This window comes from Mauremys reevesii, linkage group 13 (genome assembly GCF_016161935.1).
Source record: "Mauremys reevesii isolate NIE-2019 linkage group 13, ASM1616193v1, whole genome shotgun sequence".
NCBI classification, from domain to species: Eukaryota; Metazoa; Chordata; order Testudines; family Geoemydidae; genus Mauremys; species Mauremys reevesii.
In genome coordinates this window covers 36354315-36381616 of record NC_052635.1, presented here as the reverse complement: position 1 = coordinate 36381616, position 27302 = coordinate 36354315, and the positions used below count along the sequence as shown (strand labels likewise).

The 27302-nt window shown below is 41.0% G+C and overlaps 1 protein-coding gene across 1 annotated transcript in view; it reads right to left on the bottom strand.

The window, feature by feature from the left end:
* The window catches only part of DOK5 (docking protein 5), a 136906-nt gene extending 110591 nt beyond the window's left edge, over positions 1 to 26315 (bottom strand). The window contains exon 1 of the mRNA XM_039498426.1: positions 26296 to 26315. The gene's annotated coding sequence lies outside the window, so the exon portion shown is untranslated. The remainder of the gene's footprint in view (positions 1 to 26295) is intronic.
* Positions 26316 to 27302: the final 987 nt, after the last annotated feature.

Here is a 27302-nt window from a genome sequence, read left to right as displayed (position 1 = left end):
AGGTGCCAATATGTAGCACTGACAAAATTACTGTTTTGGTTCTCTATTTATAGTATTTATTTGGCTGAGGCCTTTGATATATTTATCCTCATGGCACAACTGTGAAGCAGGGAAGTTCAAATATCCTCATTTTGCGGATGGGGAAATGAGACACAGAGAGATTAGCTGACTTGCCCATCTAGGAAGTATGTAGCAGAGTAGGGAACTAAGCCCAACTCTTCTATAGGTAGCGATGATGACTTAAGGAGCAGAAGGATGATCCAGTGGTTAACACCACTGGCATATTGATTCCTCCACTAGGTACCATGTATAACATCTCATTAGTCCATCAATACACAGGGGATCAAGACTTTTCCATTATAATGTTTTTTTGCTATAAGGAGAGGATATTTTAAAAGAAAGAAGTTCAAAGACTAGGCAATTGGGAAAAAATCTTCCTTTATAGAGATGTATTTTGCACAATTAGAATTTGTTGAAAAATATATGCTCCACTTCAGGGTAAAACATCTGCAGTCGTTTGACTTCCTTGGTGCATATTTATAGCACAAAATAAACAGAGGTCTCACATGACTTTCCAGTAATAAAATTAGTTTTAAAAAGCCCACTGCTATTGGAGGAGAGCAATTAACACACCAAGCAAGCGATAATCTAACCTGTTTAGAATGATCTCTGATGAGCAATCTTTCACAGACAGGCCAATATTTTATTAGGCTGGTTTGCAAATATCAGAAAGCTTTGAAAGTGATAGTACAACAAATAATCTTTGCCATATCATTTTGTTTTTACAGTAGTCTGAAGTATTGTTGTACTAGCCAGCTAACAAATTTTAGATGGATTGCTAGCATACCTTGCTGCAATTGAAAATGCATTCTCAAATGGAGAAAGTGTTGCTCATGAGTTTTAAGTTCAAATTGTTTCATGTAAAATACATGAAAGAGTAATTAGTCATTAAAATGGTGCATGAGCCTGGCTCCCTAATTTATATTCAAAAATGACTTTCCTCTTATAAAACAGAAGCCAAAGCAGTGAGCCAGCAAAGGAGTTAACTGCTGGGGTTATTTAACATATGATGAGCAATTGGATCCACCCACCACTTTACTTTGTAATGCCCTTTTTCATTTACTCTGAATGCATTCATAATATTAGGCTTTGTTTACCATTATGATAATTAATAATGGAGAGATTCTGGATCAAACTCTGCTTTGAGTTACGCCAGCATTACACTGGTGCAACTCCAGCGAGGCCAGCAGTCACTCTGGTACAGCTGAGAGCAGGATATGGCCCATTGAATATTCTGCATTAAGAACCCAGGCATTTTAGCAAAAATGGTTGTAAAATAATTTATGTCCTGCATCAAATGACTACAGATGAGGCTGATGTTGGGTTAGCACCATCTCATCTGTAATACATTGGCTAGGGTGCAAAAATATAGTACAAGGAAAAGTTCTGACCACAAGACCTGAATAATCCTTACCCAAGGAAAACTCAACTAAAAGTCAATGGGCCCAATCCTGTGGCACCTAGGATTCAGTGGTAACTGAGTATGATCAGCAGTGCCCCTTCTAGTAGGTGTTCACTTCTGGTGAGATTGGAATACTGAATTGCTGCTGAAAACTCAACAACTCTCAGAATGGGCTCTGAAATGTGCAGGACAAGCAGTGTTTGGAATTTTCCCTGAGAAAGAACTGCAGGATTTACCCAGGAGGAACACACTAGAAAACAGGAATCGTTTTTCTCCTCTACATAATATTTGAATAAAGAGTGAAAATAACCCACAAGAACATAACAGCCATACTGTATCTGAGAGTGGCCAGTGACAGATGCTTCAAAGGGGAACTGAGGGATCCACCCCTGTTGCCCAGTCCCAGCGTCATGTCATCAGAGGTTTAGGGACACTTAGAACCTGGGGTTGCATACCTGACCAACTTTGTGAGTAGGCATAGAAGTCCCTATCCTCCATAAACGTATCTATTTATTTTTAACTCAGTTAGACTTTTGGCCCTTACAACATCCCCTGGCAACATCCCTCCACAGGTTGACTGTGTCATGTGAAGTGCTTTCTTATGTTGTTTTCAACCTGCTGCCTATTAATTTCACCAGGTGACCCCTCATTCTGTGTTATGTGAAGTGGTAATAACACTTCCCTGTTCACTTTCTCCACACCAGTCATGATTTTATAGACCTCTATCATATCTCCCTTAGTTGTCTCTTTTCTAAGCTGACCAGTCCCAGTCTTTTTAAACCTCTTTTCACATGGAAGCTGTTCCATAGTGCTAAGTAATTTGTTACCTTTTCAGTTCTAATACATCTTTTTTGAGATGGGATGACTTGAACTGCATGCAGTATTCAAGGTGAGGGCACCACAGATTTATGTAGTGGCCCTATGTACTTTCTGTTTTATCATTTCTCCCTTTTCTAATGGGTCCTAACATTGTCTTTTCTGACTGTGGTACACACTGAGTGGATGTTTTCAGAGCACTATCCACAATGGCGCCAAGATCTTTCTTGAGTCGTAACAGCTGATTTAGAACCCATCATTTTGTATATACAGTTGGGATTCTCTCTTCCAGTGTTGGTTACTTTGCACTTAATATTGACCTTATAGCTGTAGCTGAAGCGACAGTGCTGAGTTTACTTTCTGTTTTCACCATAGCCTGTAGATAGCTCTTTTCATCTCCACCCACAAGGGCTACCTCCTAGGGATTTTCCCTCCTCCCTAAGTTTAGTGATTTACTTAATATTGCAAGGAAAGAAAGCCACTTTTTTCAAATGAGATGTAAAACAAGTCATTCTGACTAAAGCTGTGTGAAATTCACATTCATGAACCCAGTGACCTGAATTGTGTGTGTTGGGCTTCTGAATTTGGTCCTTCATTTGCTGAAATGGCTTTAGAAAAATGTTTGCTGTTTCCTGTTGTGGGATTTCAGGTTCCTTCCTGTAATGTCTCATTTAGAGGAAACAGCTCTTATTTTCATTTCAAAAGTATGCAAAGAAGCCACTCTTTACATGTATAGATGTGACAGTCATCTTTCTCAGAAGCTTGATTTTAGCTGAAAACATTGATTCGTATGTGGCCGTGCCTAGGAATCCCAGTCATGGACTAGAGACCCATTGGTGCTGTACAAACAATTCCTGCCTCAGAGAGTTTACAATCAGTATAATTCATCATTGGCATAATTTTTGCCAAAGTGAGCCCATTTTCTAATGTGTGATGGAGTGTTAAGAGATTAATTTCGAGTAGCTTTGCACTTTTTTGGACGCAATTCACCCTTGTGCAGAATACTACTGCAAGACCTATGCAGTCCCCATTTAACCCTTATTTTGAGGATTAAAATGCTATATAGGCGGTCCAGGGGTGAATTTCACATTTGTGTGGATTATTCCACACTGCCGCACTGCATTCTAAACCTCTTGAGTTGATTAAAGAGCCCCTGGGATGTTTTGTAAGAGTTTTAGTCCTGATCTTCTGGCCAAAATCTAATTCCAACAATTACTTTGCCAGCCTAAGCTCTCCTGCAGTTTCAACTGGATACCGTTTTCTTCTGCGCTTCCTTTTCTAAGCCATTCTGTAATCTTGTGCATTGTGAAGTGACTGTTGCACTTCACTCTAGAGCTGGCTGTACATAGTGATGGATGAGGTGATCTCTATAGATTTCTACTGAACAGGAGTGTTGAACTTGTAAGAACTGATTAGTTTATGTCCGTAGAGCACTGAGGTTTTCTAATGAAAGGCTCTATACTAGTGCATTGTTTGAAACATGTCGCTCAGGTGAAATATGAACCTGGAGAAAGTTTTTTATGCCTTGAAGTTTTCCTACAAGAAAACCAGTTCTCTGATGAATTCTATGAAGAGTTGTCACTCCAAGAGAGAATGTGTACCTTGCATATTTTAATTCTCCTGGTTTCCTGTAAAAGCAATTTATGGAGCAAGCTTCCTACTTGAGTCTGCAAACCTACACTAATAAGCTAAAAGGGCCTGATGTGAAAGGATATAAGATGTCTGAGAGCTGATGTGAATGAGCATTGAGGATGCTTCCCCTTGGACAGACTCAGCCCCAAAAATAGATGAATGCACATGAAAAATAGGCTGTTATTTCCAGAGTTACCCATGCTGCCTCTGTAAATGGCCATCTGTGAAAGCAAGTTAGGACAAATGGTGCAGCAAGCATTCCCACTGCTTAGAAACAGAATGACTAATTCATAAATAAAAGCACCTGGTTTTCCTGCCACAGCCCTGGGGGGGAAAAACAGCAGAATGAAATATTTGTCAAATAGATGGGGAGGAGAAGAAACAAGGGGGGGGGTCATAGTCAAGATTCCATGGAAAAGTTACAAATAGCAGGGAGTTAAAATTTAAGTGAAAACTATAAAATGAATTTGGCAGTGTCCCTCTCAGTGTTTAAACTGTGAAACATAGCAGACAGAACTCCCCGTGCCAAATATATACCGACATTTTAGATAGTTTTCATGTGTGTCATCTGCACAGCACTGCTATTCCCTGAAATTATACATGATTTAAGATCTCACACCAAGGGCAGGAACATGGACAATTTATGAGTTTTTCCACTGGCTCGTCTAATTGTATTCAGTGTGTTTCGCTAATGAATCATTTACATGCTAATGTAAATTAGATGAATTAGTAATTTCACTTGTGTAAAGGCATTATTATTAAAATAGTTTGCAGAGTGAAAGCCCACCTCTTTCCAGCTTCAAACATTCGGAGATTATAAATGACATATGTTAATACCTTTTGCCTCTTATCTAGAGCCATTTCCCCTTTTAAGAAAAATCCCTGCATCCATTCCCCTCCCCCTCCCCAATAAATTTGCATACAAATTAGAGTTTTTAGTGGTGCATGATTTTGTTTTGTTTATCTTCTGGTTTGCCTGTGTGTTAATGTGTGGACACAATTGGTTTCCAAAGCTCAGCTCATAGGAAAAACCTCTCTGAATGTCACGATTTTGCTGCAGATATTTTATGTAGAAACAGGGCTTTTTTAAAGATAAATTATTTTCACAGATTGACAGTTAAAAAAAACCCCATCCTGTTCTGAAGCCTTTTATTAGTATACTACATTGTACTGTACATTTCTTACAGGTCAGGTTAATAGTCAAAGAACCTGGCTAGAGTTTGGCTTGCCGGCTAGGGAGCCCTCCTCCTCGGAGTACACTAAAAAGGAGAACAAATTTCTAAACACCTGCCATTATGCATCGTTAAGGATGTGGAGAAAGTCACCATGTACTTGTCAAGGTTTTATAAGGGAATCTTCTCTCACACACTACTTGGTCACTTTTTTCCACTTGGTTACGGAATGAAAGGCATGATGTTTTCCAGTTGCCTTAAAGATTATATAAATGTGTACCGTGTCTTTTCATCTCTCTCTAACTCTATATGCCTATTACTATGTATCTCCAGAAAGTATCCCAAGATATTCTACCATCAGTACAGGATCAGTACACCTGCCCCTGGCTCAGAGCAACCATTGTAGAGAAAGCTTGGTGGTCCAGAATGTAATTCTTGAACTGGACATTTGCCAGGAATCTTGGACTATCACAGATACCTCCTACTCTGGCACTCAGCTTTATATCTCATTTAACATCCCTTAAATAATAGTCTCTAGTTTTGAATAATTGTTACTGTACACTTTATTAAGATTCTGACATGTGATTTTTAGTAGATAACTTGTAACTACATTCTCCTTCTGGCTGTTTCTCTACTATTTCAAGTTGATAGTCTTTTCTAGCTAATCATATAATACCAGGGTTAGAAGGGACCTCAGGAGGTCATCTAGTCCAACCCCCTGCTCAAAGCAGGACCCATCCCTAGACAGATTTTTGCCCCAGATCCCTAAATGGCCCCCTCAAGGATTGAATTTACAACCCTGGGTTTAGCAGGCCAATGCTCAAACCACTGAGCTATCCCTCCCCCCATAGTAATAAATGGAGATATACCTATCTCATAGAACTGGAAGGGACCCTGAAGAGTCATTGAGTCCAGCCTCCTGCCTTCACTAGCAGGAGCAAGTACTGATTTTGCCCCAGATCCCTAAGTTGCCCCCTCAAGAATTAAACTCACAACCCTGGGTTTAGCAGGCCAATGCTCAAACCACTGAGCTGTCCCTCCCCCCAGCTAGATACCCTTCTGCCCACAGTGGGTCATCAGGTATGCCAGACTTCGAAAGGACAGGTAAAGCACTAATGTGATGTATTGGGGATGACATGTATAGGACACTATTACAGAGAGAATTACAGCCACACTGGATGGACATAATGCACCACAATGGGAGCATAAGCAAAGGGAGGCAACCAACATGCATTTGTGCTCAGCAAAATGATGTTACAATATCCCTGCTTTCTATTTTGGACTCATACTCTCCACAAGGAGAAGGCCCATGGAGAGGGAATTGGGGGATGTATTGTTCTTACTAGAACCACTTGTAAAACATACTTTTCTCTGGGCCAGATTAAGCAGCATCTCGCCCACTGCCTTCAATGGGTAAGGTGAGAAAAATTCATCCCAACAAAGAAGTGACAGGAGATTGTCCATGAAGATAGAGAGTTCTCCTTAGTTGTCTATGACTGCTTGGGGTGCATAGGGTCCTGAAGCCAGGACTAAAACATAGAATCAGGATGCTGCCACCAACCCTTCACATACACAGCATTTAACCTGGCCCATGCTCTATTCTATATGCCTATGTTCATATACAGATATGAATGACCATAGTCCATAAGGATGTAATGAGACATTCCCTGCCCAAGCGGGTCACAGCCTTGAGACTAAATTTTAATAGAATTTGATCAGGCCCTAAATGAGAGGATGCTTTTAGAGTATCTATCCCTTGTCCATTATAAGATCTTAGTAACAAGCATCGCTGTAGCTTTATAAGGTATCGGCATAATTACAGCAGGAGAATTTTAACTAAATCTACCAGCCAAATGTCTCAAAGAGGTAAAGGTCAGTGAAAGATTTTGCTTTTACTACAATGACAGAGGACTTAAAATGTTTTGAGCAGTTGCCTTTTCCACAGGAGAACCAGCTTGAGAACCAGGCATTTTTGGGGATTCATTTTTTTCTCTACTTGTTACAGGAAATTCTCATCAAGTAAGTACTATCTGCGTGGATGGCAGACATCCAGTCTCAAGGAAATCCATGTGTCAATGTTACATTTGCCATGTTGCTAATGCCCTTTAGCTAGGTAATATTTAAAACAAAGGTCTTTAGCATTTGAGTCTTTATTTTAATGTATATATGGTTGAAATCATGGAGAACTGAAGATTTAGCAGATAATTCTCTAAACATACCATTTAGCACTAAGCAAAGCCATGAGACTATCTTCAAATCACTGAAGATTCTAAGGATGAAAAAAATTCTGCAGCTTGTTTCTTATCCTCACAAATTCCTACTACAGATTATGCTTTCACATTTTTACTGTATAGTGCACTCAGAGTTTATCAACAATATCTACTGCACAGGGGGAAGGATGGTTCAAAGGGCCTGGGAGTTGTGTACAAAGCCTCTCACCTGTCAGTGTCAGTCACCAAAGGTGTCTAAACTGGCCACATGCAGATGTGTATATGAATTAAGGTATTTATACAGCCCATATTTTCAGTGCATGTATCAGCGCACGTGAAATATCTAGGTTCAGTTAGAAAGTGATATGCTCAGCTAATGGCTTTAGAGCATTTAAATTTATAGTCACAACTGTGCATTGTGCATGCAAGTAGTTGCAAATTAAGCAGATGCATTCATATAGGCCAGCTGAAAATGTGGGCCTTATTAAAGTCTTCCAAATCTATAGCTAGTACTCAGGTGCTGAGAATTTAAGTTTGCTATCTTTTAGAATGAAATTTTTTTCCCCCTGAGCAGCTAAAACTGAAGGAAAGTATGGAAGGAAAATATTAATTTTCCACTGAGGGAAATGCACAAACAATAGCTGATGACAGATACTGAAAAGCAAATAACTTCTCAGCCTAGGGCATTCATGTCAGATGGCAAGACAGAGACCTTTCAATTAAAAAACGGCGCTTATCGGCTGGCCCATTATTTCTATAGACATACACAAAAATGTTACATGGCAATGTCTAAACAGCCCACCTGTGACAGCCATCATTTTTGATCCAGCTGGAAAATAAATGTGAAAAAATTACCTTAAGCAAACACCCAATATAATCAAAGGGAAGATTTACAAATCCTAATTCAAACGACTTCACCTAATTTGGATTGTGTTACTTCCCCCACCCCACCTCTGAATATTAAATCAGACAGACAGATAGGTCTCCCATCACTGGGATTAAAGATATTCCTGCTAGCTAATGCTTATGTGTCAGTCTTGTCAGGCTCAGAGATCAAATTAAATAAAAACTACCATACTATCAATTTCAAACCAAACTTGGTATCATATCCAATATTCCACAATTATATACAGTTAGTAGAAACTCAGCTAAGAACTTTCCCTGTGGCTGGAATAAGAGCTCAAACCCTAATGCATTAGTCAGTTATAATTACACTGAGGAGGTTGCAGCTGGTGTGGTAGAGTTAAATGTTTCTAGTCCAGGAAGAGCTACTTTCTCTTATGGACCCCAAATTTTCTCCCCAGTTCTGCTAGGTAGAAGTGAAACTAATGTAGGGCCACTGAGTGGGGAGGAGTAGAGGCATAGAGCATTATGGCCAGGCAGATGCTTTATTACCCTCTGCAGGGGATTTGGTGTGGCCACCCATTGAGGAGGGTGCAGGAGAGATTCTGTCCCTCTGGTCCTTTCTCTTTGAGATGAGGTCTGCAGTAGAGCCAGGGAACTGTGATGGGGCTTCGCTTTAGGTAGAAGTTTGGAACTACTTACCCTGCTGTGTCCTTACAGCAGGATGTGCTCTGTCCAGCTGCCCATAATCAGAGCAAAGCTGGCAGCACAAAAAAGGGGTGGGATTTCCTGCCATCCCCCTAGCCAACCAGGGCTCTGGAGGGAGAAGGTTGGATCTTTCACATTATTGAAATGTGGAGTGGAGGCTACACACAGCCTACTCCAGATCTTAGGCTAGAGTTGTGACTGCAGATCCAGTCTGCTCCCGCTCCTCAGCCCAAGTCAGGGAGGATACCTGCCCAAATGGCTTAGCAGGTTTCGCCAGTGCTCCTCTGGGGTATTCAAGCTGGCTAGTGGAGGGATGATCTGAGATACCACTGGGAATTCAGTTTGCCTCAAGAACAAGCAATGATTCAGGAAAAATCATCATCAGACAATGCATGTGCCTCTAATGACTAATTCGGTAAGTTTGGAGAAACCCAAAGCTCATGTGTATTGCACATCTGAAGGCCAGGACTGGGAGAAAAAAAAAAAGTAGGGTGGCCTGCAGTACTGTTTTATCTTGAAATTACTGTACATCAGTTTATAAGCATCTGTTGGCCATGACTCACTTGGTTTGGTGGGGGAAAGGTCATGTGTTCTTCTGCTTGAATAGCACACACCCCTGTGCATGTAGTAATAGTTTATTGTTTGCACAGTGTTTTCAAGAGATAATATACTACTATATCTATGCTAATAGGTTATTTTCAGTAGCATCAGTTAAAACCCAGAGTTTTCCCAAGCTTAAGACAGAAGAGAAAATTCAGCTCTGTTGTAAATAAGTTCAATTCTTTCAAGGAAAATGTTGTCCTTATGCTGTTAGAAACGGTTTCTCCCTTTCCATACACCCCCGCAGAAAACTGGGTTTTCAACAAGATGAAAGTTTTCCACTGAAAATACTTCAAAAACAACAATAGTCTTGTCAGACAGCCAAAATATTTTGCTAGGAAACTTTTGGGTTTTGTGTTTTTGGCAATGTGTAGTCAAAGAGATTTCAGGCCCAGCTGTAGTTGAATTGCTTACATCAGAGGGCAACATTTGGTTCAGAGTAGATAGCAATTTTGGTCAACATATATTTGCTCTGTATTACAGGAAAAGTAGAGATGGTTTCTACCTGGACCTATTTATTATGCAATGGTCATTATGGTGCAATGTGAAGACTAGTCAACGGTAAAGAGATACTATCAAGGAGAATAGGGGACAATTATGGGTATGTGACCTCCCCTTCCCCAAGGACAACTCCATTTGGCATTTGAAGTGAGAGGGTGGAGTAAAAAATTCTCTTTTTATAGGGGTCTGGATTGAGGTCTGGATATCCTCAATCTCTTGGGAAAATACTTGGAAAAGACATGCCATTTAGCTTGAGTCAAAGACAAAAAAATTGCTCATAGATGTATCATAATGGACAAGGGATAGTTTAACAACGTCCAAAGAAGAAACCCAATTCCAGAAGAGGCAGGGGGAGCTTGTACCATTGTTCTCCTTTAGTCTGAATACTGCCTACATGTCTATTGTGTTGGACATAGGCAAACACCATCCACATCCATACCTACACCTATGCATTTGGTGTGTTTCTTCGATCTACTCCTCCAGAATCAGAGGGCGATTTTCATACAGCCCCATGACGAGAATGGGCTTTTCAAAAGCTCTCCCAGATTATTTGTATTTATATGCAATAAAAGAAATCACACCCATCTTTGTGTTTTTCTTAACCTTTTAAAAAAGCTTATTGGATGGTTTAGGAGCTTGGAAAGCAGGCCGGAAATGGTGTGATGGGGAAATACAGTAACAGCTGTTAATTTTATGCTAAAAGCTATTTGTTTTGAAATGTTTCATCTTGGATTTTTTTCTGAAAGCAGACAAGCAGAAGGATACAGCCTCCAAGCATGCTTCTGCCAGCACAGTGCCTGTCTAATGCCTTTGCAGCAGCCAGCATAGAGGAATGAGATCATTTTGAATTGAAGTTAGAAATTTATACTAATAAGCTATTTTTTTATTACTGGCTTTTGACCAAATGAGAGTCTTTTCTAACAGTCAAAATATACTGTAGGATTTATTCATTTACAAACAATTTAAGGGAAATAGTGGGGACAGAGAATTATACTCTGTTTTTCATTAATTCAACCCAGTGGCACAAGTTCACAAATATATCAGGATACTGAAGCCCATTCTAATGATTTTGTCAGATTATTCTATGAGATTTGCAATCATAGTAGTAATTGCAATATTTCAATAGTAGTGCATAATACAGTCCTTTATTAACCTGTTTGCTCTGCTTTAGTTAAGCTTAAACTACTATTTCTATCATCTAAACTCTTGGGCATTTATAACAACTTAAGCATAAAAAATTTGTTTTAAACTTCAATATGGCAGAGACCTGTTCAGGTATGAAAGAATATCATTTGTACTCTTATGTGAATTTCAGTGATGGACTGGCAGCTGTGGAAACTGTAACACAACTGCATAAGAGGTACAGTACAGGCAATGGAAATGCAAGCTTCCTGTAGAGCAGTGATTCTCAAAACCACAGCCCAATCAGCACAGCTGCAGCCGATGTGACATCCTCAGGGCCATACAGATAGTAGATATAGATAGTGTGTGGATGCAGCCCACATAACACAGAGAGCTGCATATGTGGCCCACAATAGTAAATAGGTTGAGAACCATTGCTGTAGACTATATGAATTGGGTAGTATCCCTTTAAATAGTTTGTGAGCCTTGCAGTGTGTTTTTTTTGTGTTCTGTTTTAAACCCCACCCACAGAAGAAATGTATGTACATAAATATATATAACATGCAAAGCCTAGTTATTAAACATCGTGTCACAGGGTCCACTCACCATTGAGCACCTTCTTGTGGTTGCATCTGGGGATTAACTGCACTCAGGTCTGATACCCACTTCTTCATATCACAACCCGCTCTCTCTGGGACTCAGGGTACTCCCTCGGCATGACTTAGTTCTCCAGCCAGGTCACTATAATCCTCCCCTTGCAAGGAAGGAAAGTTCCACTGGATCAGCTGTCCTCATGCCACTCCAGTCTTCTAGCCCAGGGCCAGGTCCTGGGCCACTTTCCCAGAAGCTGGTAGGGGAATCTGAGGCACCCACTACTCCAGGTTCCAGCCCAGGGACCCTATCTCTAGTAACTACAGTCTACTTACTCCCAACCCTGTCATTATTTCCTGGACTTCTTCCTACTTCTCTTTTCTATCTTCTGGAATCCCTCTCTGAGTTTACCAGGCCACACTCCCTCCTCCCAAGGAGGGACTGTAAACTACTCCTTTATTTGGACTACTGCCAAAATTTATGGGCCTAAACACACCTCCCTTCTCCCAGAGAATAAGAATAGACCATTTGCCCCCTTCTGGTCTCAGCTCGCTGGCTTTATACAAGCTCAGCCTGCCCCTGCCCAGCTAGGCTTCATCATCAATTAGCTTTTCAGGGCTCACCTCTTCCCCAGGTGCAACCTATCAACCTGCTTAGCCTTGTCCTATTGGTTCTGGGAAGTGGGCACCTATGCCCAGGTATTTTTTTATACCAATAGAGTTGTATGAAGGGCAAAAGCCACACTTCTGCTTTACAGCTCTACCAATGTGCCTTAACCTTGACTAGAAAGAACCAACCCTACCAACGAGAAGGGAGTTTAGTTTCAGAAATATCATACTAGTACTTTTCAACTGCAGTAAATTCATGTAAAATATAATGAAAATAAAATAAATGTATAACATTGCCCATACGTCCATAATGGTTGTGGAGAGGATTTATTATCATTGTTTGACATGGCTAGATTGCACACAAGGGGAGGCACATCATCCACTGCTGTGTTTGGGCCTGTATTACCTCCTATTTTAGAATTCTTTGAGGGGATCTACAAGCACGTGGACAATGGATACAGTGTATTTAGATTTTCAGGAAGCCTTTGACAAGGTCCCTCACCAAAGGCTCTTAAGCAAAGTAAGCAGTAATGGGATAAGAGGGAAGGATCGCTCATGGACTGGTAACTGGTTAAAAGATAGGAAACAAAGGGTAGGAATAAATGGTCAGATTTCAGAATGGAGAGAGGTAAATAGTGGTGGCCCCAAGTGGTCTGTACTGGGACCACTCCTATTCAATATATTCATAAATGATCTGGAAAAAGGGGTAAACAGTGAGGTGACAAAATTGGCAGATGATACAAAATTGCTCAAGATAGTTAAGTCCCTGGCAGACTGCCAAGAGATACAAAAGGATCTCTCAAAACTGGGTGACTGGGCAACAAAATGGCAGAATGTTGATAAATGCAAAGTTATGCACACTGGAAAACATAACCTCAACTATACATATAAAATGATGGGGTCTAAATTAGCTGTTATAATTCAAGAAAGAGATCTTGGAGTCATTGTGGATAGTTCTCTGAAAACTTTCACTCAGTGTGCAGTGGCAGTCAAAAAAGCAAACACGATGTTGGGAATTATTAAGAAAAGGATAGCTAATAAGACAGAAAATATCATATTGCCTCTATATGGTACGCCCATATCTTGAATACTGTGTGTAGATGTGGTTGCCCCATCTCAAAAGAGATATATTGGAATTGGAAAAGGTTCCGAAAAGGGCAACAAAAATGATTAGGGGGTATGGAACGGCTCCCATATGAGGAGAGATTAATGAGACTTGGACTTTTCAGCTTGGAAAAGAGATGACTAAGGGGGGATATGATAGAGGTCTATAAAATCATAAGTGGTGTGGAGAAACTAAATAAGGAAGTTTTATTTACTCCTTCTCATAAACACAAGGAGTCACCAAATGAAATTAATAGGCTGCAAGTTTAAAACAAACAGAAGGAAGTATTTTTTCCACACAACGCACAGTCAATCTGTGGAACTCCTTGCCAGAGGATGTTGTGAAAGCCAAGACTATAACAGGGTTTAAAAAAGAACTAGATAAGTTCATGGAAGTTAGGTCCATCAATGGCTATTAGCCAGGATGGACAGGGCTGGTGTCCCTAGCCTCTGTTTGCCAGAAGCTGGGAATGGGTGACAGGGGATGGATCACTTTATGATTACCTGTGCTGTTCATTCCCTCTGGAGCACCTGGCATTGGTCACCGTCGGTAGACAGGATACTGAGCTAGATGAACCTTTGGTCTGACCCAGTATGGCCATTCTTATGTTCTATTCTGATATGCCTAGGGTGACCAGATGTTCATAGTGAAAAACAGGGTAGCTGGCAGGAGGAGTGAGGTGCTGCAGAATGTCAGAGTGGTGTGCACAGGATTACTGTGGAAGCTGTGGTGGGGTGGGGGACCTACAGAGAGGAAAATAGCAACATGAAAAGCCTGGTTAATAATGATTAGTTCTTGAGGTAAGCTCAGCCAGCTTGGTCATCAGCTTCTCAATGGATCCTTCCAGCAGCTGTCATCTGCTTACTAAAACTGGGGCAAAACATCCAATTGACAGGGACACCAGGAAAGGTCCTGAAAGCAGTTCCCCCGCCCCTATTCCTTCGCCATGGATATTTCTGCAGAAAGGAGTGATCTGGAACAAAATCTCAAATGAACTGTGGGGAAACCCTCCCCTTCCTAAGGGGTTGTTTGTAGAGTCCCAAAATAATGCAGCAATTTGGCACCAAATGAATGCCTGAGAAGGCCAGACTGCCTGCTGTTCACAGACTGAACTTCAGTGTGAATAGAAAGACGTCAGCTCCTCTCTAACTTGTATACTGCTGCTCAATATAGAGAAGTCCTGCTTTTTAAAGGACTTGTTCTCGCATTCTCTCAGCATAGAGTGCTCTGTATAGAATCCACTCCGGCACGTGGTTTGAAAGTTTTCAGACCTTTTAGACAAATAGGCAAAAATGTTTGTTTATTTTTTTAATGAAGGAGTATCTAGTACATTTCAGATAATCTTGCAAGATGGGACTGACCCGAGACCTGCTGCCTTGGTTGTTGGTAACTCATCGGATTAAATGAACTTTAATTTGATTGCTAAACAGCCGTCCTGCCAAAAGTAGAATAAAGAGAAATGCAAAGACAGTCATTTTGAAAGAGCTCTTTTGCAAGCTGGCTCACTGCTTGTGGTGGTGTCAATGAAGAGTTAAATCAAATTGCTAAGGCGTTTTGTAATTTCCTCCAAGAAGATACAGGTCCTTATTGATGTATTGACAGCAGTTCCTCAGGATGTTGATGCTCCGCTTCACTAGTTTTACATTACAGCTTTTCCTTTCCTTAGCTGCATCAGATTCATCCACTCCCTACTCTACTCTCCCCACTTCTGTCCATGTGAGAATCATTGGGCCAAATTCTCAGTTATGTCCCTTTTAGCACTCTGGCAGTGTAACAAGGGGCAAAAATGGCTCCCTGAGACTACTCTGGCATAAAGCTTGGGTAGGGGCTCTTCTCTGCTCCTGCTTCCAACCCCTGGTGGGGGTATGTCAGGACACAGTGGCCCACGGGTGGCCAGCAAGCCGTGTGCTACATCTGTTTGTTGCTTCCCCATGGGGGTAGGGGACTAAGGAAACAAAGGGAAAGTTAGAAAGGAACCATTTTCAAAATATAAAAATAATACACTAGGTCAGAGGTAGCCATGATGGAAGCCTCATGGATACTATTGATATGATTCTGTTAAGCATCCAGAGTGATTCCTCGCTCCATTGAAGTCTAGGAGAGTTTGCCATTGACTTTAATAGGTCCAGAACAGGGATCAGCAACTTTTGGCATGCAGCCCATCAGGGAAATCTGCTGGCAGGCCGGGACAGTTTGTTTACCTGCAGCGTCCGCTGGTTTGGCCAATCACAGCTCCCACTGGCCGTGGTTCTTCGTTGCAGGCCAATGGGGGCTGCGGGAAGCGGCAGCCAGCACATCCCCATCGCTGGTAGAAAACACAAAACACCACATGGATCCATTTGTTCCTATCAATATCTGTTCTCAGCAATATCTGGTTAGTTTGCTCTGTATATATGGAAAGTAAGTGGGAAAACAATTTTATAAGTGGAAACTACAAGAAGGAAAATCTGGAATTAAAGAGATGTTAATTATACTATGCCATTGTCAATGAAAATAATCAGAAACGTTTATTTAAGAGGCTAGGCTGAGCAATCAGATATGCAAATAGATAACACCACAATGCAATATTTTGAAAGAAAAAGCAAATTGTCTTGGCATCAAATGTTTTCCTGCTTTTTCCTCCCTAAATAAAATGCAGGAAACTCTAAAAACCCTTTTTAATCAGAGAAAAATGGACCCACTTCAGCACAGAATATAAATTGAAATTTATATTTATATTTTCCCTTAGTCTATTTTACAACCCTGCCATCTTTTTTCATCTACTGAAAATTGAGATTGATATTAACCAATGATATTCAAAGCACCTAAAGCTGAGGACCAGAACTCAGCCTATGTACCACTTGTGCTGTCAAGACAGGGCTTATATTTAATTAAAATGAGGCATGGGACCTTTACAAAGGGGAGAGTGTCATCCCTAAAAGAGTTTGGTTATTAATTATAAACGTTTACAAGTCAATTTATTAAGTTGATAGCCCTTAACATAATGACTGTTGATGCCATTCCAAAAACCATTTTGTCATCGTTGTCAGCTGGGTGTGGCAGCAGCTTTGACCTATTCTATTGTTTCCCAATCCAAAAAAGAACCAGGGAGAAGATTCCTGTCTATCTTTAATTGATATCTGCTGACTTTACTGAAAAGACAATTTTTGCTCCTCTTAGTACTTGCAGAGCGAACTTCTGGGCTGTGATTTCTTGAGAACGTTTTGGTCTATAATAGAACCTGCAGTGTGTTAGAAGAGTAAGACACTCTGGGATCTGAAAATTAAGATGTTGTGTCTCTCTTTCTGGTAATAAAAGATTCTGCAAGCAAAATTTAACTGACCATGTATGTGCATGAGGCATAGAACAGGATATCCTTGCTCTTCACAGCTTGACTTTCAGATCTCAGCTGAGTTTACAGCTCTTGCAGTTAGAAAGAAAACATCCTGTGACTTGTAAACTGATCAAATTTGACCTAGAAGTCATTGAGAGGGAATAAATATGGAACTCAATACAGTCTCTTTTCTAACAATAACCACACTTTATAAACAGCATAAAACGTGTAACGTGGAAGTAAAAGGCTGGAATAGAGCAATAATAAGCTAAATGCAATCTACATTAACTCTGCTAAAACTAGATTAATGCCATTCAAATAGTTACTCCAAATTAACACTGAGTGCAAAATTTAGCCCATTTATACATCACCATTCACAAAAAAAAAATCTCTCAGTGCTTTCCAAACATATTTAAAGTAAAATATAGTCAAATAAACAGTGAGTTTTGGTCTCAAAATATGAATTCTGAATCTATCTCAGAAGGCCCAAGTGCATGGTAGACTTGAAAGCCAAGATTTTCAAAACTAGGTACCAAAAGTTAGTTAGGAACTTAAATAAGTGGCCTGATTTTTAGAAGCACCAGCAGCTCCCATGGACTTTAATAGGAGCTTGAGAGAGCTCAGCACTTTTTAAAAAAATCAGATATCTTCTCACGGTTAGTTAGGAGTTAGAAGCCTAACTTCAGGCATCCAGTTTTGAAAATCTTGGCTAAAATTTTTTGAAAGATCAGAACAGAGAGAAATTTAATCTTGATGGTACAAACAGATAAATCAATGTTCAAATTCTAAAAGAATGGGAAGCAATGAGAAAAGAACCTGGGGAAAGAAGGCCATCCCCCAATCAGGGCTGACTCCTTTATTCAGCATTCCTGGCTCCACAAACATTTGTCCTTGTTTCTCCCCATCCCTATTCCCCCAAATATTCTTTAGCCTCAGTCGTTAACCTATGGATGATTGGTTGGATGACAAATGGTGCCTGTGTTAGTTCCCACCGCACCCCCCCACACACACTCTTTCTGCCCTTTGATTGATGATAGACCCAAGGTATATTTTTCTTCAGCTGTCTTGTTTTTAATGGCTGGCAGCATGGGGTCATTCTGAGTGATGGTTTTAAAAATCAGTGGTAATTCTGGAATTGTAAACAATCATCCAGACAAAGGCTATACCCACCAGCCTGGGTGTTGGATCTTTGTATGGTTGCACACTGCACTGCCTTTAGACTGATTAAATTAGCTCTTGCTTTTTTTTAAATCATTGTCCCAGGTCTAGATTGTGCAATTTAGCTTGTATTGAGACTGACCCAGTGGGAGCACTAAGGAGGTATTCTGCACATGGAAGTCTTACAGGGGGTGGGCTTACACCACCCTGCAACTTTAAAGATACAGCGTACTCCCTTCTGTGAAGCCAGCCAGCTGATGACACAGTCAGGGCTCTGAATTCTTTGCCTCCATCTTCCTCAGAATATAATTCCCTTCTAGAGAATAGTTAGGAAACAGTCTGTGTTCAGGGGCAGCAGTTTTACCCAGACACAAATAGGAGGGGAGAGTCTGTTTATTCCCCTTACTCCCCACCACCCAATGGCAGACCATGTCGGGGATAAGCAGACTCTAGGCTATAGGAATTGAGCTATTTATTTACTGATAGGACCAATACATTTTCCTTATTGAGTCTTTGCTTCAGTTTTTCATTGTGGGTGGGGTTTTTTTATATTGAGGTGAGTTCTGATTTTTACCAGCACCATTAACATGCACAAAAATTGAACACAAAACTGCTAACCAAAGCCAAAGGCTGCAAAAATAGGCCAAGACACTCCGCAGTGACATTCAGGAAGAAAAAGCTTGTGTTTCATTGGAATAAATAATCAAATGCTTCAGTGGATGCCAAGCAAAAAAAGGCAGCCAACAGCAAATAAACTTTACTACATTAGTCCTTCTGTCAATCCATCTGTCTCCTCCTTCCACTTAGCTTCTCCATCTCACTCTAATATGCCCTGAAAAAAAGAGTGATTTTTTTCACTTGCAAAAAAAATTAATGTTTTTCCAGTATTTGGGGGTGTGCATTTCCAAGCCTATTTATGTGAGTTTTTCATAGGCACTAAGAGGAGAATATTCTATGGAGTATTCAGAACACAAGCATTTAGGAAAGAATGTTTATAAATGGAGCTTACACACCCAAGTTTCCAAACATTGGTGCAATGGCACAAATATATGTTACCATCTATAGCCACAAACCCAGAATTTGTATGCAAACTTGCATTTGCAATCCAAATTGTCTGAAATCACACTTAACTACCTGCTGTCTCAGGATGTTTACTGTTTGCTGTTTAATTCCCATAATCCAATTCACTATTATAACTTTTAAATATGAAATTAAGATGGACTAACATATTAATTACTCCAGAGTGTGGTATTTTTCTCTTTATGTGTGCTTTATTATGATTTTTTTTTCAGATCACTTTACTATGTAACTTTGTTAAACTCTAGATTTTACTTTTGAACACTCCTAATTAGAAACCACTGACAAATATGCTAAAAAAATAAAAGTTGGACATGATTAATATGTGATAAGTCAAAAATGACTGGTGAAATATGTTCCATTGAAACTTCTCTTTTATTGGTGGAAGATTGGTTGTTTTACTGAGAAATTTGCAGAAAGTGACAGCTTTCCTTGAAAAATTTAATAGGAAGAGAAGGTGAGATATTAGATAATGTTTTTAAAGTGCCCAGTGGCCAGATTGAAAAAGTAGTTAGATGCCTAAAGATGCACATAGGTGCCTAGTGAGATTTTTAAAAGCACCTAAGTGAGTTAGGCACTTAACTCCTGTTGAAATCAATGGGAGTTATGTGCTTAAACTGCATAGACACGTTTAAAAATCTCACTAGGCATCCAGCTGTATTTTAGGTGCCTAATTATCTATGAAAATATGGACCTAAATGACTTAGAAGTAGAAAGATGAAAAATACAAATTCAAGTAGCAAATTTGTGTCAACTCGGCAAATTGGTTTGTTCAGAAAAAGAGGTAAAAAATTTAAATGTTGAAACTGCTCATTGAAGTTTTCTAAATGAAACATTTTGATTTAGATTTGCAAGTGGGCTTACGAGCCAGTCACAAAACCCAAGGATGCGGTGGTGGTGTCCCCTGAAACTGCATTTTCCAATGAATAAACTATTTGTCAAAAAAATTTCATCCAGCTCTAAGGAGTGATATGAACTGGGACACTTGAAATTCTGGAAACAGTACACAGTTTTATGACAGAACGTACATTTGCCTGATTTGCTACTACTCTATACCTCCATTCTAGAAATAACAGGTCAGTTTTTCCAAGTGTACTTTGGTGCGCACCACTCTGAAAATAGTGGGAAATGTAGTATATGCCCATATTAATGACAGCAGAAAGAAAGCAAGAAACAGAAAGAGAATGAGTGCACCAGAAGCCGTTAGTTACATCAATGGGAGACTTTCATCCTAATAAAGTTTCACTGTAAGTTCCACTCAGAAATCTTTCTAGTCTGAAATGCTCAGCACTACCAAGTTAATGAAAATTATTGCTTTTTTCCTGTGCCACTGTCTAATTGCCGCTAGGCTCGCCCACTTTGAAGACAGTCTCTTTCCAGTTTGTAATAGTGAGCAGGAAATATGACGCCAGGGCTGACTGGCTTCAAAACTGCATTTCAGAATAGTGAAGGAGCGGAAGCACCAGCCTTGTCCCTCTGATTTCCTTCTCCCTTTACAACAGACACTGCACTATGAAACATAAGTTGAGAATAATGAATCAGATAACCTTTACTGTGTAATTCAGCTAAAATCCTCTCTCTGCTCCTCTTCACATGATTATTATTCAGCACCAGAGAATGTCAATGCTGTATCTCCAGAACTCATAAGCCTTGTCATCCAATGTCAGAACATGGAGGGATGCAACAAATAAATGTTATAGAAGCCGCAGCGTTATTGATCTTTGCTTTTAATGAGTTTGACTCTGATAGTAGATCTGTTTGACAACTCAATAATCTAGATTTTATGATCTCCTTAAACATCCCTCAGCTATTCGGTTAAGTAATAAAACAAAGAACCCAGGGAGCAGTGTAAACTTGCCACATTAGTAAATGGCATTGTAATTAAAACTTAGCTCGGTATTTACGTGTCCTACTTTGGAACTGATTGGTAATCAATAGAGTCTTTATTTTTACTAGGATTGTTTATTATCTAGTGACACCGTTATGGACACATGTTAAATAGGGGGAAAAAAGTATTTTAAATTAAACAAAAGTACCTTTTCTGGTAGAATGTTATTACAACAATCAGAAGCAGTCAAGAAAGGAAATTTAACAGACCTTGTTAATGTTGTGCTCTTATTTATTTGTGCAAAAGGATCTGCAGTGGTCAATAAAATTCCCACAGTTGCCTGCCTGATCTTCAGCGTACAGATGTGTGTGACAGGTCTGGCTATCACTGTAGCTCAGTTCCCAATACAGTTTACTGGCAAAGCAGAACAGCAAATGTGTAGCTCAGTCCTTCAGCTGCAGACTCTAGCAAGAGCTGTGTGGTCTCTGGGTTTGCTATTTCCTTTCTGAAAGGGTACTGAAATTTGGCAGTGACTCTGACACAGCTCCAAAGAGTATGACACTTGTTAATGTCCTAGTTGTCTCTAAATCTGTCCATTGGATTCAGCTTATGCCTACCCTACAGAGGCTATACTGGCACAACCCCATAGTGTAGACACAGCCTACAGCAACAAAAGGGTTTTTTTGGTGGTGTAGGAATACCACCTCCCTGAACAATGGTAGCTACATCCATGGAAGCATTCTTCCAGCAACAGAACTGCATCTACACTGGGGGTTGAACTGGAATAGCTATGTCAGTCAGGGGTGTGGGGTTGGTTTGTTTGGGGTTTTTTGCACACCTGACTGTTGTAGCTATGTTGACATAACTTTTAAGTGTAGACCAAACATTAGATTCAATTTAGGGGCAGTGAATGCCCTGGTAGTATCAAAGTAATTATGGAAAACCAGGACCTCTTGTGTGAGATCTGTATCCACTAAGCTATTTTGGTCTGAGTCCAAAACATGTAAGAAAATATCTTATAGGTCTCAGTGCACTAGAAGCAATACATGAATGGTAAATGTTTGGACCTTGATTCAGAAAAGCACAGAAGCATGTTTGTAAATCCCACTGAAGTAATAGTTTAATGGATACAGATCTCTCACCTGAATAACGATGCTTTCCTGAATTAGGGCTGTAATGAAGGAGCTTTCATTCCTTTTAGCCTTTTATCTTGTTTCCTGTATTTTAAACGTTTATCTATTTTACCAAAAGGAGCACCGTTCTGCCTCCAGAAGGCCATGCTTTAGAAAGAATAAAGATATGAATAAGTATGAATATAACACGGGCCAGACTCACCCCTGCGGCGCCTCCTGCTGGTCTCTCAGGGAATTAGCTCATTGCTGCATCCAGAGCGCCCTCTGCAGGCCGGTAATCCGCCTTCCAGCTTCTGGCCTCCGTGTCCCTCCCAGGACGCCCACCTGGGACCCCCACCCCACTATCCCCACTTTGCCTCAATATTGGCTACTGCCCAGTTTCCATCTAGCCCCCGTTCGCTGGGGCAGACTGCAGTATCAGCCACTCATCATAGGCAAAGGGGTTTGGACCTGCTGCCTTGGCCTACCCCTGGGCTGCCCCCTGCAACCCCCAGTACCTCTTGGCCTTATGCTAGGCCGCAGCCTGGGGCTTTCCAGGCAGGAGCTCCCCAGCTTTTCTGCCTTTCCCCAGCCCTGCTCCACACTAGGTACCTTGTCTAGCTCCCTACAGGCAGAGGGAGACTGTCTGGGCTTCTGGCTCACAGCCTCTTATAGGGGCCAGCTGGGCCTGATTGGGACCTGGCCACAGCTGAGCCTGCTTTCTCCCAATCAGCCCAGGCTTCTTGCCCCGCCACAGCCCTCTCCTGGGCTGTTTTAAGCCCCGGAGGACAAGAGCGGGTAACCACCCCGCTACAATGAACTACATGCCCAACTGGTGCTTTAACAATATTCAGAAGATGCATGAGTGTGACAACTATTATCAGTCATTATTTTTGTGTCCCGTTTGTGAAAAATGCTGAAGAAGCAGGCGCACTGTGTTTACAAAGGCTATTTCTAAAGGCTCCGGTATAGCAACAGTGTCATATTGCATGTTATAATCAACATAGTAACATCATGAACTCAATTATGCTCATGTCTGAGTTGGCCATATGGTGTTTAAGCCATCTCTTCTCCTAACCTCCAAGAAACCTTCATAACCACCCTGATGAACCATCCACGTGCAGAGTGCCATTCATTGCTCTATGGGTGCATCTTTCCCATCACTGCCAAAGCAGTCATTACACACAGGTCTCTTTGTGCCCAGGCCAGAAACTTTAATCACTTCTACTAGGGCCAAGCTATTTAATAGAGGCATCTTCCTCCTTTCCAGATCATTGTTTGATTAATAAGGGGCTGAAAGAATGGCACATCTCTCTTGTTGGTAAGATGTGTAACTAGCAATTAGTTGCTAAATATGCAACTCGCAGCAAAAAAGAGTCCCTTATGTTGTAGATCTCCACAGAGATTACAAGCAAAGAGCTGAACGCCATTCCTTCTCGAAAGTTTGAAGCCTCCAATGTATCTAGTACAGCAGTGGTTGCTGTCTCTTGTCTAAATAGATAGCCCTATTAAAACGTCATTAGTGCTCCAGAAAAGTTTGCTTTGCAGTTTAAGGCTCTTTTTAGGTACTGAGTGTTTATCAGTTATAATTTTATCTTGACTCTTGCTGACTTATAGATATATGGCAGTTATATTCTGCTCCCCTGGGAAGCACAAAGGGGGAGCCCATGGCTGCCCAGTGGCTAGCTGGAAGCATGAAGGCCCAGTCCCTCCTCTGTGTAGCAGAAGGAGGACCCTAGCAGACACCACGCCCCAGCACTACTCCACTCCTGACATCCATCAAATCCACATGAGGGCAGCATGTCAGGTTAGGAATTACTTTTCTGAATTCTTTAGTACAATGACTGGGAGCTAGTGATGGTGGGAGTAATTTTCCCAGAATCTCATTCGCTGGAATGTGCATTCATTCATTCATTCATGCCCGTCACCCCAACCGGGGTATGGGCCGCCAACAACAGATCTCCATAGTCTTCTATCCTGGGCCATTCGCTCTAGCTGGTTCCAGGTATAGCCCATTTTTTTGCTATCAACCTGAAGGTCGCGTCGCCAGGTATTTCTTGGGCGGCCTCTTTTCCACCTAGTAGGGTCAGGTTGTTGCTCCTCATCTCTGCTGCAACCTGCGCCGTCTTTCCTGACTCGTACATGGTCCTCACGTTCCATGTGCCGATGGTAATCCTCCTGGCTGCAAGAAGGGTGATCGGCTTAGTGGCTTCCTCGCGGCTTTCACCACCCAGCGTCATGCATCTTCGAGTTGAAGACCCTTCTTTTTCCAGGCTAAAAGTCTCTGTTAACTCTATTGTTGGCGTTTCTGTAGCAAGCTGATTTTTACAGGGTGGAGTTGCTAGCCCCACGCCCAACCCTCCTCCTTTACCCTGACTTGGGACAGGCAGATGGCCCCAAAGGACCTCTCTGGTGGAGTTTGGAATGTGCCATTCTATCTAAATGCTTTGTGAAACTAGAGATTTTGCTTAAATTTCATTTTAGAAGAAAACTAGAAAAAAAGTTCTGATAATGTTAAAATATCCTGCTCTGACATTTTTTGAATGAAACATTTTGATATTTTTGTTTTGAAATGACATTTTATTTTGCAAAATATATATATAATTTTTTAAAAGGTCTAAATCAAGACAAAACAATTTGACTTTGTTGAAAGGAAATGGTTCAATTGACACTCAGCAATTTTTGTTCAGAATTTTCCTTGGTGGAGAATTTTTAAACTTTCCTAATTTTAGAAAAAAGCCAAATTATGAAATCTCAAAAATCCTTCAGAAATTGAGCACCCAGCCTCTGCATAGCTCTAGTGGGGACATGTGTGCAGAGGGAAGAATGAGAGTCAGCTGAACGGTGTGGGGAGGACACAGGAAAAGAGGCCCTGGGGGAAAACTGAGAAGTTTTGATTGTGTAGGGGAAAATGGCAGAGTGGGCTATGGGCAAGGGAGGTACTTCGCTTAGTATTTTAGTGGGTTAAATTCCAATTTACAAAGAAAATAATCATAGATTTGTAGTCAAGGGTTGCCAATAGCCAAAGACTGATGGGATTTTTTGGCTGTAACTGTGAGAGGGATTTGGTTTTTGTTTTGTTTTAAACGTGTTCATATATTGCTAGACAATTAACCATACGCATAACTATCTGGAGCCTCTGCATGACCATATTGCTATAAACCTTCATCCTACCCTTCCTTCTCTCCCATTGTATCATATAACAATAGGTTGCATTATTTGCAGCATTAAATACTGCTTCTGCTAATGTTGCATGCTTTTTGTAGTCACCCTTCTTTCTGCATGCTTCTTTTTGTTCGGGTTTGTGACCCTTTTATAACCAGAAAATTTGCCTTCTAGCTAAAGTATTTGTACAGCCCCCATCACCACGGGATCTGAGCACCTCACTATCTTTACTGTGCTTATCCTCATCACATTTGTGTGAGGTAGGGAAGGGTTATTACCCCCATTTTACATATGAAGACCTGAGGCACAAAGAGGCTACGTGGCTTGCTCAAGGTCACATAAGAAGTCTGTGTCTGATCAGGGAAATGAACCCACTCTCCTATGTCCCAGGCTAATGCTCTCACTGCTGGACCCTGTTTGCCAGCTGACCTCTCCATGAAAATCTCAGCTAATGATAATGTGTTCACAAGGTGAAACAGAAATACAGAAAACTTCCCTGCAGGAGGAGTGTGGGAGAGGAAATCTACTGCTAGAACCAAACACCCCATCCATCTAAAAACACAGGAAATTTCATTTTCTCAGATAGTAAATTATGCCAACAGGATTGTAAATCGTGGTGCCTGCAGAACTCTTCTTTCCTAGGCCATTTTTTTCTTTATTTGGTTATGAAGTCTGAGGTGACAGCAGTGGTTCTCTGATTTTCCTTGTTATCATCCCTAGCATACATTGAGATTACACTGTTATTTTTTTACTGAAGGACACTCTCAAATTGCAGTTTGATACGAGACTATAGATTGCCATTTCTGTCATCTCATCCCCTAGCCAACACCTCCTCACAAGCTGTTTCTTTTGGCCCACAACAGAAAAGACATTAAGTGCCAAATTCATCCCTGGCTTAACTCCACTGGGCCCAACACTGCTACAATAGGAGTCCAAGATTTTACAGTCAGTATTGGACATGTGGCAAACTGGCACTTTCTGGTTTTCCTTGTTCCAAACAGTCTTTTTCAATTTTCTGCAAGACAGAAGCTTCTTAGACTGACCTACAATTAAATAGACAGTTTAATGCAAGCTGCAAGCCCGATCTCCAATGGCTCAGTGTTGAAACATGGCATGCTTGGAAGCTTGGAAGACATTCCATGAATCCCATGTAAGGAGATTATGGAGGATTTTTTTCCACATTCTTGCCAGACCAAGATTAAATGGGAACATGATATGAGAACTTGCATCTCAAGCTTTGACTGCATTAGAGCAATGCATGACTGCGCTTACCTTATTGAGATTGGCACCGTAGTGATGCAACTGCTTCAGCTGTATCACAGACTTCTGAGGTCTGAAAAAAAGAAAACAAGAACCAAGGCATTAGTAATGTCACACACAGATACACAAGACAACCCATCTAGCCCACCTGAGTAAATCCCGGATCTCTACTTAATTCCCCATGAACTAATGTTCTCCCCAATTCCCTTCCCCAGATGATCTGTAGTGTCTTGGGGAGGAAGTAAGGGATGGGGAGGAAGTATGGTGGAACTTCCTCAACAGTCATAAAAACAGTTCCCTGATCCCCAAGCACCACCACCCAAAGATATGGCACTCATCATGTACGTTCCAGGCTGCCAGGGACTCTCTACCATACCACATGTAAGTGTGATGGCTTAGCAGGGTGTCATCCCTAGTCCTTGCAATACATCCACAGACCCTTGTTCGAGACAGGGCCATTCACAGCATCCACTGGAACAATCCAAAACTGTCAGCAGTTGCAAAATATACAGTATATGCCGTGTCATAAACATCATGCGCCTGTTCTAGGAATGGGCCAGCAAACTCTGCAAGGCAGCGTGGGATAGGTGTGACTATCACTCCCTACTGAGTGGGTACTACAGGTCCCCCTCTGTGCCCGATCTGCAGAGGATCTGAGGCTATTATAGTATCAGCTAGGTGCTGTTCAGAACTGAAGGTTAAATTTAATGTTCCAAACAGACCTTTTTCAATTTTCTGCAAGATAAAAGATACTTTTTTAACTCAAGCTGTAGCCACTCATGCTTTTAGCTCTGGAGGCCCCTGGTTCAATCCATGGTGTGTTTGCCAAGTTGCTATCACATAGAAATCTACAAATCTATTAATGGTAGGAGGGAGCAAGGTGTATTAGATGTGGTGCTTACTCTACTTCCAAACATCATGGCCAGTGTGGATGCTGTGTTGCAACCTGAAACACTATGACAAAACCACTGCAAACAGCAGTGATGCAATTATCTACTGTAGACAAAGCTTCAGATGAC